This window comes from Urocampus carinirostris, chromosome 16 (assembly GCF_059441175.1).
Source record: "Urocampus carinirostris isolate Australia breed hairy pipefish chromosome 16, RoL_Ucar_1.0, whole genome shotgun sequence".
Lineage (NCBI taxonomy): Eukaryota > Metazoa > Chordata > Actinopteri > Syngnathiformes > Syngnathidae > Urocampus > Urocampus carinirostris.
In genome coordinates, this window is record NC_142364.1 from 34,302,754 (window position 1) to 34,318,975 (window position 16,222).

A 16,222-nucleotide genomic window follows, 5' to 3' on the forward strand; every position below is an offset into this window, starting at 1 on the left:
AAATTCTGTATAGTTTTGGAAAATAAATTGACTTTGTATTCTGTGATAATGACATGAAAATATTCTTTGATTATTTTATTGTTTAATTATATCGAGGCTTCCCTTTGTCAGTCGAATGTTACGTTTGACTTTCTTTTGAATCTCCCATTTGTGTATTCAACTGTAGAGAAACATGTTGCCGCAGCAGAAGTAAAGTGCTAGCGTCTGCTGATTATTTTTTTTACTATGTATAGCTCCATTAGAGTAGCAGTAACTTTTTATAATCAAATTTAATATATTATTATTGTTATTTGTATCATTTACTTTACTATGAGTGATTATTAAAGTGTTTATTTAAAACCATGTGATATTTCTGCAAATGTACATTTTGCTTCGTAAACCGAGAAGTAAATGTGCACTTTTTTGTTGATTTTTTTTTTCTTAAATGAAGCCTAATATCCTAAATGGTATTAGTTGCAATTATAAATGATTTGCCAAAGTGGTTCTTCTAAGGACACACAGTCACCAACTTGTTCTGTTTATTTCAGTTACACCTTTGTAGATTAAGGTTAAGGTCTATGCAGTTTTTTTCTTACATCAATAAAACCACATATGTTAACAGGTGTGATTTTGTGAGATGTTTGTGTGTGTGAGGGACATGCATGGACAGAATAAAGGCCATGTGGGATCTCTAACTATGTTTTCCATAATCCAACAAAACTTTTTTTTAATGCTTGTGTTGCATTTTGGGAGTTTTTATTCGACTTCTGGCAGCATGTGTTAGCGCAAAACTATGGCCCAAGGGAACTACTTAAGCATCAGGCAAACTGGAAAAACAGAAAATAAATAAGAGAACAGTCTTGAAAGAATGACTAGCTTTGCTGGCACAAGACCCAGGAAGCTCAAGAGTTAGTTAAAGATTTGACTCCCCTTACCACACAGGCTGGGCATTGCCCTTAGCAACACCCATAGCAACCACTCCCTCAACTTTTTGTGGTGCGGCGAGGAAGCGTTACAGTGGGACTTCGCTACTTTGCGGTTCCACGTTCGCGGGTTCAGAGCTTCGCGGGTCTAAAAAAAAAAAAATAAAATAAAATAAAATATATATTTTTTTAAAATCTTTTTTTTTTTAAGCATTTTTGAAGGGGTGTCGCTACTTTGCGGATTTTCACTTTTCGCGGGTGGTTTTGGTCCCCATTAACCGCGATAACCGAGGGATTACTGTATATTGAAAACTGAGGCAACTTTGAAACTATAAAGGGTAGTGATCTGATTAGAACATTAAATTGTTAGACACAAATTTAAAAGCTAAATATTTTGAGGTAAACAGACCGGACATAAAACAATTTTTTGTTCGTCGTTTTCGTGTCCACTGGAATCCATCAGGAGAGGGGTATGTTTGGTTTTCCAAATTTGCCATGTCCGCTAGCTGCAAAATTTGGAAAAGAACTCAAACTTAGGGCCCGGTCACACAGCCGTTTGCGGCTGAATCACGGCCAGAAATTTCTGCCTGTGAGGCGGACGCTATTGGACGCTTTGAGATCGCCATACAGACGAGATACAGCAGTGCTTAACACGCGGTCGGAAATTCACGCGCGGTTGGCAGCGCGAAAAAATTTTGAGCTGCTCAAAACTTTGAGCACGTGTGAACCGCGGGTGGCACACAAGGTAATGACGCGTAAATGACGCGGAACGCCGTGCTCTGGCCGCGGCCAGGGCGTGGTTACACATGGGTAGGACGGGAAATTTCAGCGGGTAATCGTGGGTGGAGCATGGTAATAGCATGTTCTGCGCCTGTATCGCGGTGTTATTACGTGAAATTAGCGTGTTACGCGTGTGACGGTCAAACGCCTTTCTCCGCGTATATACAGCGCGATTTGCCGAGCACACGTTAGTTGTGCTCGAGACGTCAAGGGGTGGACATGGATCGCCGTCACCGTAGTGACCTCCTCTTAATCCATTTTTAATTCTTGACATGTATTTTCATTTCATAACAAGATAATAAAATCAAAATGAAAAACTATTACAATAATAACATATTGGCTTCTTCGGTGCCATAGCTTGAAATCTTGATCTTCACGGGACTGTGTCTTGAGCGGTTATGATTTCTACAGCCCGTTGTTATGCCGAGAAATGCATCCCTGCCGAGATTTGCATCCCCTCGCTACTACAACCACTTTTACCTCGTTTTATCTCACTTTTATATCACTTTTAGGGAATGTAATGGCAAACATATAACCAAAACCACTTCGTCTTGCATTTGTTGGGAATGTAATACAACTTAAACCATTCCGTCTTTGTTTTTGTTGTGAACGTAATCGAACGGTAATGCACACCGTATATAAAATCCTCCCCCCCTCGCGTGAACGCGCATTCTCCTGCGCTTCCAACAGAAGCGATCGTATTCTATATAAAACGCTTATTAAAACAATAAAGCGAGCTAATTATAACAATTGGGAGATCCTAGTCTATATAACGCGTTTATTTAAACAATAAAGTGCGATCGTATTCTACAAAATGCGTTTGTTAACGCGGATGAAAAAGTCACCAACGTCAATGCACGCTTCCAACAAAAGCGATCGCAGCAGAATGCGCGTTCACGCGGTGGGAGGGGGGCGATTTTGTGTAGGAGTCGGATTTGGGCACAAAGCTCGGGAGCTTTTATACCCGTGGTCCACACGAGAAAGTGACGCAAAAATGACGCGATGAGGAAGCGGAACCTTCGCCGGCGTCTGTTTTGTGGGCATACCACCGAAGAACAGCGGGTTGGCCAATTTTGCGCATTTTCCATCGCTGGCAACCACGGGCAAAAAAAAAACGCAAAATTTTCCCAGCGATACAGACGCAAACGGCTGTGTGACTGGGCCCTTATAGAGCCTCATCAGTTGAGTTATTTTCTTCATAGCACTTCATGACCACAATTGTAAGTGCAATATGCGTGTAGTCATTGAGGCTGACCACTATTAACTTTTTGGAGTTTGGAATGATGGTAAAGGTTTAGAGACAGGCGTGAATGGAAGCTTGTGACAGGGACTGGTTGAAAAGCGTACTGAAGACCCTATCCAGCTGGTCCGCACAGTCCTTAAGCACTTTCCTATGTACCTTATTCAGCCTTTCTGGGGTTCAAAGTTCTCATCTCACATCTTACTTCATTATCTTGAAAAATCAGTGTGCTGCTGCTGGTTGTTGATTGGTGTGGTTCAACTGCTGGTGGCCTGCAATCTTCAAAGCGAGGAAAGAAGTGATTTAAATCAAATACCAATGAAGCAACAGCCCCAACAATCACCAGTTTCTGCCTCTGAAGTTTGTAATCTGTTAAGTCCCTGCCATATTCTCCTAAAATCTTTTTAGACATAGTGGTCCTTAATATTCCACGTATAAGCTGCTTTGGCAACCAACATTATAAATCAGGGGTGGTTAACCCGGTCCTGGAGAGCCGCACATGTTTTGGAGGTTTCTCTGCTCCAACAAAAGAAACAAATAGCAAAGCAAAGCCAACAGACGACAGTGACGGCATAACTCTTGAGCAGACCTGTTGTGAAACACAGCAACAGCCTCAACAACTCCAGGCACTTCACCTGAAATGCAAGCACTTTTCCATTCTTGAAAATACTCCAACACAGGTGACACCAATTTTCAGCTTATTAGCTGGCTTTGTGAGAGCTTGATAACGATCCAGGTGATTGGAATCACCTGTATTGGCGCAAAGAAACCTCCAAAACATGCAAAATGTGCAGCTCCAGGACCGGGTCAACCACCCCTGTTATAAATGATGAGTAACCAGAATTTGCAAATCCAATATAGATCACCTCATTAAATGTTAATCTTATGCAACCATGCACTATTGTATGATAAGAGTAATCTGTTTTTAATATCAGACACCTGCAAAGGAGATTGGAGATGATGTCAGGTCGTTATTGCTCCTTATTCATTAATATTGAGCACTGCTTGTCAGGCGGGACGGAAGGAAAACTGAGATCACTCGTTTCTTGGTTTTTATTGGAAGGAAGGAATGACAAGGCGTGATTCTTCGATCCGTTGTTTGACGGATTGTCGAGGCTTGACAGGCGGGTGAAGGCTTGGCGGGAATGGTCGTGGACAGGCATAGTCGTCGTGTTGTTGGTCGGGGCTGGAGAAGGAGGGCGTCGTCGTGTTCGGAAGAGAGATCAGGAGTCAGGCGGGCAGGGCAGGTCGTAGGCAAATTCGGAAACGGGTCGGCAACGGATATTAAGTAGAAGAAAACAGGAGGCAGGCAAAGAGTCGGAGGTACGGGTTTTCTGAAAAGATGGCAACAGATCGCATAGTACAATCAGACAAGTTGTTTCCGGAAGCTGAGGATTTAAATTGACAGGGTGCGCCAATCAGCTGTCCTGGCTGTTGGCGCCAAATCCTGAGCACCTGTGTTCCCGATCGGGGTGATTGTGACAGAACCTGCCCCCCTCAAGGGACGGTTAACACGCGGTTGGAATTCCCCAAAGAAAAAAAAGTTAATCCGACAGGAAAGTGCATAATCCTTCAGGCAAGTGAATAATCCGACAGGCAGGTACATAATACGACAGGCAGGCACATAATCCGACAGGCAGGTCCATAATCCCACAGGCAGGTACATAATCCGACAGGCCGGCAGGTTAGAACTCCTCTGAGCGGACCGATGCTCCATCGTCGTCTTCAGGCGGCGCGGTCGAAGATGGGTCCGGCGGAGACGTAGTAGTCGGCCGGACACCCCTCGGACGACCTCGGCGAGGAGCAGGTTGATACGGATGCTGGCGGTGGAACTCGGAGATAAGCGAGCGATCCAGGATCTGCCGGGCGGGAATCCAGGATCGTTCTTCCGGGCCATATCCCCCCCAGTCCACGAGATATTGAAGACCGCGTCCTCTACGACGAGAGCGGAGCAGATGTCGTACGGTGTAGATAGGGTCACCATCCAAGAAGCGTGGGGCTAAGGGGGGAGGGACTTCAGGTACCAGAGGACTCTGGCGGACAGGCTTAATGCGAGAGACGTGAAATGTCGGGTGAACCCTCATGGTGCTGGGACTGCCGATGGACGAACTATTTTGTCCACCGGAAAAGTTCCCAGGAATCGGGGAGCCAACTTCTTGGACTCCACCCGGAGTGGAACGTCCTTGGTGGACAACAGACTCGCTGGCCCACCTGGTACGTCGGGGCCGGAATTCTTCTTCGGTTAGCCACCTTTAAATAACTTTGGACGGCCCGAAGAAGAGCAGTCCGTGCCTGAGCCCAAGTGCGACGACAGCGACGGGCATTTGCAAGAGCCGACCGACAGGATACCTCTCCCTCTTGGTGGGGAACACGGTGGCTGGTAGCCAGAGACGCACTGGAAGGGAGACATGTCAGTGGAGGAGCAGACAAGGGAGTTGTGGGCGTATTCCACCCATACCAGCTGTTGCGCCCAGGAGAGAGGTTCACGGGAAACCAGGCAGCGGAGAGCCGTCTCCAGTTCTTGATTGAGGCGTTCAGATTGTCCATTAGATTGCGGATGGAACCTGGACGAGAGACTGACCGAGGCCCCCAGGACACGGCAGAACTCTTTCCAAAATCCCGAGGCAAATTGAGGACCACGGTCTGAAACAATGTCTTTTGGGATTCCATGGAGGCGGAAGACATGCAGCTGGACCACCTGCGCCGTCTCCTCGGCGGACCGAAGTTTGGCCAAGGCCACTAAGTGGACCATTTTGCTGAACCGATCCACAATCGTCAAAATGGTTGTCATCCCTTCCGAGACAGGCAACCCAGTAACGAAGTCCAAGGAGATGTGGGACCAAAGACGGCTGGGGACTGGTAAAGGTTGAAGCAATCCGGCAGGGGGCCGATTCGAAGCCTTCTGCCGGGCACAGGTTTGGCAAGCCCCGACGTAATCCTGGATGTCCTTTGCCAATGAGGGCCACCAGAAACGTCGGGCCAGGAAGTTGCTGGTGCGGGTAGACCCGGGTGACAGGAGGGACGAGAGTCGTGCCCCCATTGAAGGACCTCCGACCGTAGAGCTTCAGGGACGAATAGCCGCCCCTCTGGGCAAGTACTGGGGCCTGCTTGGTCTTGGACGGCCTCCCTGACACGGTCCTCAATGTTCCAGGTGAGTGTGGCCAGTACCCGGGAATCAGGAAGGATGGCTGTCGGACCCTGGGAATGATCGTTCTCCTTTTGGAACTGGCGAGAGAGGGCATCTGGCTTGACATTACGGGACCCGGGGCGGTAGGAAAGGGTGAAGTTGAAACGGGTGAAGAAGAGTGACCAGCGGGATTGTCTCGGGTTCAAACGTTTAGCAGATCAGATATATTCAAGATTTTTGTGATCAGTCCAAACCAGGAACGGAACTGGCACCCCTTCCAGCCAGTGGCGCCATTCCTCAAGTGCCAATTTTATGGCTGGCAGCTTACGATCCCCCACGTCATAATTGCGTTCGGCGGGGGATAAGCGTCGTGAAAAGAATGCATAGGGGTGCATCTTTTGATCCTCAGCCGACCTTTGAGAGAGGACAACCCCAACCCCTACGTCCGAGGCATCCACTTCAACGACTAGCTGACACCCGGGTCAGGTACTTGGAGGATGGGCACCGTCGAAAATCGGGCCTTGAGGGTGGTGAATGCTTTGTCGGCCGCAGGAGACCATCTGAGTGTTTCCTTGGGGCTAGTGAGAGCCGTCAAGGGACCCGCTACCGCGCTATAGTTCCGAATAAATCGTCGGTAAAAATTGGCGAAACCCAAGAACTGCTGGAGCTTCTTGCAATCCGTGGGGACAGGCCAGGAGGTGACTGCCGACACCTTTGCAGGATCCCTCTGTAATCTCCCCTCCGCGATGATATACCCCAGGAATGACACAGTTTGGGCGTGGAACTCACACTTCTCAGCCTTAACGAAGAGGGAGTTCTCAAGGAGTCGTCGAAGGACAAGTTGGATGTGCTGCGTGTGTTCCTCCAGGGATTTAGAGAAAATCAGAATGTCATCCAAGTAGACAAACACAAACTTGTTGAGTACATCACGTAGCACGTCGTTGATAAGGGATTGGAAGACAGCGGGGGCGTTAGTTAGCCCAAAAAGCATGACTAATTATTCGTAGTGCCCCGTGGGAGTGTTAAAAGCCATTTTCCATTCATCTCCCTCCCGGATACGGACCAGATGATAAGCGTTTCTGAGGTCCTATTTAGTGAACACCGTGGCCCCTTGCAGCAGTTCAAAGGCGGAGTCGAGCAGTGGTAAAGGGTAGCGATTCTTAACTGTTATGTCATTAAGGCCCCGGTAGTCAAAGCACGGTCGTAAGGAACCATCTCTCTTGCCGACAAAAAAAAACACAGCTCCAGCCGGGGAAGAGGACGGCCGTATTATTCCGGCTGCCAAGGCCTCCAAGATATATTCCTCCATGGACTGTCTTTCGGGTGCAGAAAGTAAATAAAGACGACCCCGCGGGGGAGTAGAGCCAGGCAGAAGGTCGATAGCACAGTTATAGGGGCGATGTGGAGGAAGGGAAGTGGCCTTGGCTTTGCTGAAGACGTCCCGTAGGTGGTGATAGCAGGCAGGGACCCTGGACAGGTCAGGAGGAGACTTGGAAGCCACGGGTCGGTCGGGGTGAGATGCAGAACGTAGAGATTGATGGCACTGATTCCATCACGTTTCCCGAACGCCAATCAAAGTGAGGGTTGTGCCGTACCAGCCATGGATGGCCCAAAACGAGGGGCTGGCTGGGGGATGGGAGCAGGTGGAAACGGATTTGCTCCCTATGATTGTCAGAAAGTCTCATCTCCATTGGTTCAGTAACCTGGGTAACCGTGCCCAGAAGACGGCCATCTAGTGCTCGGCCAATGATGGGAGTAGCGAGGGGATTCAATGGAATTTTGAGTTTGGAATGTTAGCTTCGGCCCCGGAATCCACTAGCACGGAAAGTCTCTGCGGGTAACCAGCAATCAATAGATGCACCTCGAGGAAAGGTCGAGAGGTTTTGGAGGACGGGATAACGGCTGAACTCAATCGGATCCCTCCGTTGTCCGACAAGCTCCCCCTTTTAACGGATACGTTGAGATTCGATGCCCCTTGCCACCGCAATAAAGACAGAGTCCCTCAGAAACCCGCCGCCGACGCTCTTCGGCTGATAACACTGCCCGATTAACCTCCATTGCTTCGTGGGTAACTGTCATCGGGGATCGGGGTGTTTGGAACCCACTTGGCTCTTTGGGCGAGTTCGTCGGGATTCGTGTTGTTCTCCCCCTTTCCTGTCATCGTGCTTGGACCCGACGGTCAATTCGCGCCGTCAGTGCAATGACTTCGTCAAGGGTAGAAGGCCGGGTATGGGACACCAACTCGTCCTTTAAATAGTCGGCTAAACTGTGGAGATAAACGTCCACTAACGCTTCCTCATTCCAACTACTCTGGCTAGCGAGTGTTCTGAAGTCAATGGAGTAATCGGTGACCGAACGTTTTTCTTGGCGTATGTTCAGAAGGGAGCGGGATGCGTCAGACGAGGCTGACCCAGTGTCAAATACTTTCAGAATCCTGGGAGAATAGGGCGAACGAGGAACATGCCATTGATCCTCGCTCGAACTCAGCAGTTCCCCAAAGCCGGGCTCTCCCAGTCATGTGGTTAATGACGAACGCTACCTTGGCTGCTTCGGACATGAAGTTTCGGGGTTGCAAGTCGAAAATGAGTCGACAGTTTACGAGGAAAGCACGAACTTGGGTAAAGTCGCCGCAAAACTTTTCGGGTGCGCCCACATGCGGTTCTGCTGCTTCGGAGACGTGTGAGGTAGGCAATGGAATGATCGGCGAAGGTGTTTGTGGGCTCGGAGACGGATTGACAGGTTGCGGAAATGGTGACGTTAGTAATTTTGACAGTTGCTCTGACAGGCTCGCTACATGTTGTTGGTTTTGTAGTAATAGATGTTGTTGCTGTTGTTGTTGTTGTTAAATCGCTTCAAGTCGTCTAAAGATGATCTTTAGGAACGACATGGAACGCTTCGGTTGTGTTACGAGTTCCGCGAATTCGGATCCAACTGCCCATTGTTGACGGTCCGCGATGAAGGCGGGGCAATCGACCCATAGGTGTTCGGCCGATTCCTCGCTCTCCCCACAAAGTCGACAGATGTCGGTGGCCGACTTGCGGAGGAGGAATTGCCAGCGTCGAAGCAGCTGATGGTGGCCGCTCCGAAAGCGGATGAGGTCTGTGCGTTCAGCTTTGGGTAGTTGTACCGAAGCGTTCGTGTAGCGGGTGGGAGACGCATTCGTCGGCCATGTGGCCGTCCACAGGACACCACGTGGAGGTTGCGTTCCTTGTCATGCTGTTGTTGCTGTTGCAAAAGACCTTGTTGCTGTTGGACTTGTTGTAATAGCGTAGCGACGTCACTTGCGGATTTTTGTACGGTGCTCTCGGTCCATTGTAGCCGCTGCAGAGCGGAAGGAGGCTCCGAGTTGCTTGGTTCTTCCTTCGGAGAAACGCGCGCTGATCTCATGATTTCGGTCTGATTGTTCTGTCAGGCGGGACGGAAGGAAAACCGAGATCACTTGCACTCGTTTCTTGTTTTTTTATTGGAAGGAAGGAATGACAAGGCGTGATTCTTCGATCCGTTGTTTGACGGATTGTCAAGGCTTGGCGGGAATGGTTGTGGACAGGCGTAGTCTTCGTGTTGTTGGTCGGGGCTGGAGAAGGAGGGCGTCGTCGTGTTCGGAAGAGAGATCAGGAGTCAGGCGGGCAGGGCAGGTCGAAGGCAAATTCGGAAACGGGTCGGCAACGGAGATCAAGTAGAAGAAAACAGGAGGCAGGCAAAGAGTCGGAGGTACGGGCTTTCTGAGCAGATGGCAACAGATCGCATAGTCAGACAAGTTGTTTCCGGAAGCTGAGGATTTAGATGGACAGGGTGTGCCATTCAGCTGTCCTGGCTGTTGGCGCCAGATCCTGAGCACAGGTGTTCCCGATCCGGGTTATTGTGACACTGCTATTTGTTGTTTTGACCATTCTGACATAGTTGTGACTATTGCCCAAACTTGTTGCTTTGAATTTCACAACATTTAGGACAGATTTGCTATGCAACCTGGAATATGTAACGAAAACCAAACAGCTTTGGGCAGGGCTTTTAGAACAGTTTGGACAGTCTTATCTGAGGTCAGGGCTCTTTTCTGTTCTGCTTGCCAATTTAAATACCATTGATGTCTTCTCTCTTTATCAGAAAATTAGGAATTATAAAGGACAGATGATAAAAGTAACTCAAAATGTATGTTACATATTATTATACAAAAACAGTAAAAAACGGTTATACCATAATATCCAGATTATAGAGACAGCTGATTATATAACCCCAAGCAAAGAGTAGGGAATCACCAGTCCTGAGCCAGCCCCAACTCAGACATTTTATTCTGTAGAAAAAAACTCAGATCACAAACGTGAAACAAGTGGAAGGTCATTCCAAAGTGTAACATATTGGCATTCAGAAACACTAAAAAGTAAATGTTACCTTTAGAGAGCAAGTGCAGGGAAATAAATATGGAATCACTCAATTCTGAGGAAAAAAGTATGGAATTATGAAAAACATACAAAGAAATAACAATCAAAACATAGTAATTACAGACGCTGCCCGACCTAAGAAGGAGTTAGGTTCCGTACGATCATTCGTCAAGTCAAGTCAAGTCACATTTATTTATATAGCCCTTAATCAAAAAAAATGTCTCAAAGGACTGCACAGGATTACAATTCCACAATTACCTGATCTTAAACCAACATGCGGGCAAGGAACAACTCAAAACCTCAGCGTGAGGAAAAAGAGAAACCTTGAGAAGGGGCCTCACAAGTGGTAATCCCTCTTTCAGGATGACCAGGGTGAATTAGATTTAGCATTACAGTACACAAACACACAGTACACAGCACGGCGGCGCAGTGGTTAGGGCGTGTGCGGCACAGTTCTAAGGTCTTGGGAATATCCTGAGTGGGTTCAAATCGAGCTACCGGACTTGCTGTGCGGAGTTTGTATGTTCTCCCCGTGCTTGCGTGGGTTTCCTCCGGGCACTCCGGTTTCCTTCCACATTCCAAAGACATGGATTTCAGGTGGATTGGTCGGTGTCCCTAGGTGTGAATGAGCGAGCGAGTTGTCTGTCCCTGTGTGCCCTGCGATTGGCTGGCAACCAGTTCAGGGTGTCCCCTGCCCACTGCCCGATGATTACTGGGATGGGCTCCAGTACCCCCGCGACCCTACTGAAGATAAGCAGTGCAGCTAATGAGATGAGATGAGTACACAAACATAGTAAACACTAGGTAACATGTTGAAAATTTGTCCAGAAAGTCTATGACAGACACGACGCAGATTCCCATCTCTGCCAGCTGGTCAGGCGTTGACATGCTTCAGGTCAGACGCTGGTCCGCTGACTCATCTCATATCGTCCTTCTCCTTCGTATCACCACCGGGCAGGCAGTCGGAAAAAGACAGGACAATACAGAATATGAGGTGGGCATCAATCATAAGCTTTGGAAGTGTGTCTTAAGTCTTGATTTAAAAACTTACATTGAGACACATTTGACAGAGATTGACAGACATGGGACCAAGTCACACATGTGCAAGTCTCAAGTAAGTCTCAAGTCTTCACCTTCAAGTCCCAAGTAAGTCCCAAGTATTTTTTTCTTGGGCAAGTCAAGTCACAAGTCAAGTCCCGAGTCTTAGATTGCCAAGTCCAAGTCAAGTCACAAGTCATAAAAACAGCGACTCGAGTCGACTCGAGTCCAAGTCACTAAGTCTCAAGTCCCCATGTCTGGAGATTGAACATAAGAAGCTAAAAAGAGAATGGGTGAACCAGGTGTTCTACGCATCCTATGGTAAAAGAAGGGGAGTAGCAATTTTACTTGGAAAAGGGGTGGTGTTTAAAGTCGAAAAAGAAGTGAAGGACAATCTGGGGTGATATATAATGATTATAGGGTCAATGGCCGGTTGGGAAATATCAATAATGAATGTTTATGCACCAATTGAGGAAAAGGGGACATTTTTTCAAGTATTAGCTAAAGTAATAACCAACTGTGCGAAGGGAATGTTACTTATAGGCAGACATGGGACCAAGTCACACATGTGCAAGTCTCAAGTAAGTCTCAAGTCTTCACCTTCAAGTCCCAAGTAAGTCCCAAGTATTTTTTTCTTGGGCAAGTCAAGTCACAAGTCAAGTCCCGAGTCTTAGATTGCCAAGTCCAAGTCAAGTCACAAGTCATAAAAACAGCGACTCGAGTCGACTCGAGTCCAAGTCACTAAGTCTCAAGTCCCCATGTCTGCTTATAGGAGGTGACTTTAACACTGTACAGAATGGCAAAGTGGACAAGTATCCTTCAGTACATGGAACAAATACAAAGAGGTCGAGGATGTTGAATAACATAACTAAAGAATTAGGATTGATAGATCCATGGAGAGAGAAGAATCCCCAAACTAAAGACTATACTTTCTATTCAAACCCGCATGGCAGCTATTCGAGAATTGATTACTTTTACGTTTCAAGACAACATATGCATACAGTAGTAGAGTGTGGTATAGAGAATATTACTATAAGTGACCATTCTCCAATTACTTTGAAACTAAGTTTAGACAATGAACCCCATTTTAGGTATTGGAGGATGAATCTCTCCTCTCAGATAAAAATTTAGTACAGGAAATAAAACGGTGTATAAAAGAATATTTCCAAATCAATGACAACAATGAGGTTTCTCCATCAATATTATAGGAAGGAGGGAAAGCTGTAATAAGGGGGAAACTAATTGAAATATCGTCCCGACTGAAACGAACACGCTTAAAGAATCAGAAGGAATTGGAGGAGAAGATTAAGGAACTAGAAGAAGAACATAAAAAAAACACCAAATAAATCCAGATTACAGGTATTAAAAACAACCAGAAGCAAATTAGATGAACTTTTGACAAATAAAGCAGAAGGGGCTCTGCGCTTTGTGAACCAGAGATACTATGAAATGGGCTATAGAGCCAGTCGACTGCTAGCCTTCCAACTTAAAAAGGCCCAAACAGATAGAATTATATCACAAATAAAACATCCTATCTCTAAACAATGTTTAGTAAAACCCAAAGGTAGAGCAGAAGCATTTGCAGATTATTATAAAGAATTATACAAGGACTCAGAAAATGACTTAGATAACTACACGGCACAAAACTTTTTAGGAAAACTACATTTACCAACACTAACAGGGGGGGATACATTAGAAATTATTCGCCCCATTACAAAACAGGAAATACAAGATACAATAAATAACTTAAAAATAAATAAATCACCAGGAACGGATGGATTCCCGGGGGTGTTCTACAAAAGCTTTAAGGAAGAATTAACACCAGTACTGCATAAAGTATTTAACTATGCTCTTAACAAAAGGAGATCCCCCCAAATCATGGTCGGAAGCCATCATAACAGTCTTGCACAAAGAAGGAAAAGACCCAATATTGTGTGAAAGCTATAGACCAGTTAGTTTACTAAAAATTCTTACAAGCATACTGGCAAAAAGAATGCAGAAATTTATAGCGAAATTAATTAGAAATGATCAAACAGGGTTTATTCCGGGAAGGCAGGGTGCAAACAATATTAGGAGGATACTAAACATAATTACGAGCACAAAATCTAAGACCCAACCCTCGATGTTACTGAGCTTGGATGCACAAAAAGCTTTCGATAGTGTGAAATGGAGCTTCTTACATCAATCACTTATAGCTTTTGGCTTCCCTCAAAAATTTGTTGAATGGGTGAAAATAATCTATAAAAATCCTAAATCTCGTCTTAGAGTAAATGGTCACTGTTCAGATTTCTTTGATATCAAAAGAGGAGTCCGGCAAGGGGATTGTTTAAGCCCACTCTTGTTTGCAATAAGCATAGAACCACTCGCAGAATCAATTAGACAAAATGAGCAAATAAGGGGGATATTTGATGAAGGAGGAACAGAACATAAAATATCATTGTTTGCAGACGACCTGTTGGTAATGCTGAAGGAACCTTCGTTATCAATACCACCACTGTTGGAGAGCCTTAAAATATATGGAGAAGTAGCTGGGTATTCAAATAATGAGAGCAAATCAATAGCAATGATGATATCAGGAAAATGTCCAACAGATGTGATTGAAAGATTTGATTTTAAATGGACAAAAAAAGGGTTTAAATATTTGGGGGTGACCATTACACCACATTCCACACAGCTGTTTGATGCAAATTATGGAATGTTGATAAAAGAAATAAGGAAAGATTTGGAAAAATGGGAAATTTTGCCCTTAAGTCTTATCGGAAGGATAGAAACAATTAGAATTAACATATTACCAAGACTATTATTTCTGTTTCAATCCCTTCCTATTCTGATCCCGGCGTCCACATTTAAAATGTTAAATAAATTGATAACAAAATTCCTTTGGCAAAACAAGAAACCTAGAATAAAATACAAAACCCTGTTAGCTCCTAAAGAAAAAGGGGGCCTAGACCTACCCAATATTAAATATTACTATTGGCAGCTCAAATTAAAGCACTCATCTTGTGGATTACTACAGACAAAGATACGATATGGGTGGACATGGAGCAGCGATCTTGTCCAAATATGCCTGTGGAATCGTTACCATACATATCAGTCACGAGGTGGAAGAAATTAAAAATCCAGAATGAATGGATTAAGGCAGGGGTGTCAAACTCATTTTAACTCGGGGGCCACACGATAGAACAAACTTTCTGTCGGGGGCCGGATTAGTAGATTAAAGAGAAAGAAAAAGAGATAAATGAATAAGAGAAAGAGGGAGGGAAAAGGAGAGAGGGCGGGACAAAGAAAGAGAAAGAGGGTCAGCGCGTCAGAAACAAAAGAGATAAAAGAGAAGTGAGAGCGAGGGAAAAAAGGGCGAGAAAGAAAAGAAAGAAATCCAAAGAGAAATAGAGAGACAGAAGGAGAGAAAAGAGAAAGGAAAGCGCGAAGCGTGGGAAGAGAGAAAGAGAAAAGAGAGAACAGGAAAAAAGGAAGTTAGAGCAAGTTAAAAAGACACGGAGAGAGAAAGAGACAAAGAGGAACAAAGGAAGAGAAAAAGAGAGACACAGAGAATGAAAGAGACAGGGACAGAGAGAGAAAGAGACAGGGACAGAGAGTAGGAGAAAAGGCGTGGAAAAGAGAGAAATAAATACAAGTACAGTGCCTTTGTTCGAGGCACCTGGCTTTGGCAACATCAAGTTGACATATTTCAAGCTGCAGCTTGTTTTTCTCTTGCGCTTCTCTGAGTGTTGTCTCGCGGGCCGGATTCAACCCCTTAGCGGGCCTGATGTGGCCCGCGGGCCGCCTGTTTGACACCTGTGGATTAAGGGAACTATTAAAACTTGGTCAACAATACAAAAAAATTTTTAAAATATCAAGATCTGTAAATAGGGCTACCAAAATAGCGAAAAACACAGACTTTAAACCTGGGGTTATGGAGGTAGGGTTTCAAAAATGGGCCCAAAAAGGACTGATGTTGATTACCCAAGTATTGGAAGCACAGGCAATGAAATCATTCGAACAACTCCAACAAGAATTTGACCTACCTAGAAATGATTTTTACAAATATTTGCAACTAAGGCATTACCTCCAGAAACATGTGGAATGGGGGAAAATATGTAAGGAGCCAACTAAGGTTGAGGAATTATTAATATCATATACAAAAGGACAATCAATAAAGGGGGTTATATCAAAACTATATAATGCCCTGAGAATGGATCTCAGTAATGAGGACATGGCAGTCAAGGAAAAATGGGAACAAGAAACTAATGTAGCGATAAAAGACAACGAATGGGAAAAAACATTGAAAGAGGTACACAAAATAACCAACAGCCCGACTTGGAGGGAGTTTGAATGGAAAGTAAAAATGCGATTCTTCTATACACCCTCTATCACTTCAAAATATAAAAAATACCTCAAATCTATGTTGGCGTAACTGTGGGGGGGTCGGAGACTTTACGCATATTTTCTGGAATTGCCCTGTAATATTAAATTTTTGGAGAAGTATCCAGAGAGAAATAACATTAATTACTGGCTGGGAGTTGCGGTTGAACCCAAAGGCTTACATAGTAGGAATTTTGCCAGAAGAATTACTATCTGGTCAACAGAAATATATACTAAGGGTAATGCTTCTGGTAGCAAAGAAAATGATCACAGTGTCCTGGCTGAAACCACAACCTCCTGACATAAAACAATGGAGAGACAAATTAAAGCAAATGTACATTATGGAAAAAAATCACTGCAAGACTTCAACTGAAACTTGACCAATTCGAGAAAAGAT

The 16,222-nt window shown here is 45.3% G+C and overlaps 1 pseudogene; it reads right to left on the bottom strand.

Moving 5' to 3' along the window:
* Positions 1–5,002: 5,002 nt before the first annotated feature.
* Positions 5,003–8,210, bottom strand: LOC148351155 (uncharacterized; annotated as a pseudogene).
* Between the last annotated feature and the right edge of the window lie 8,012 nt (positions 8,211–16,222).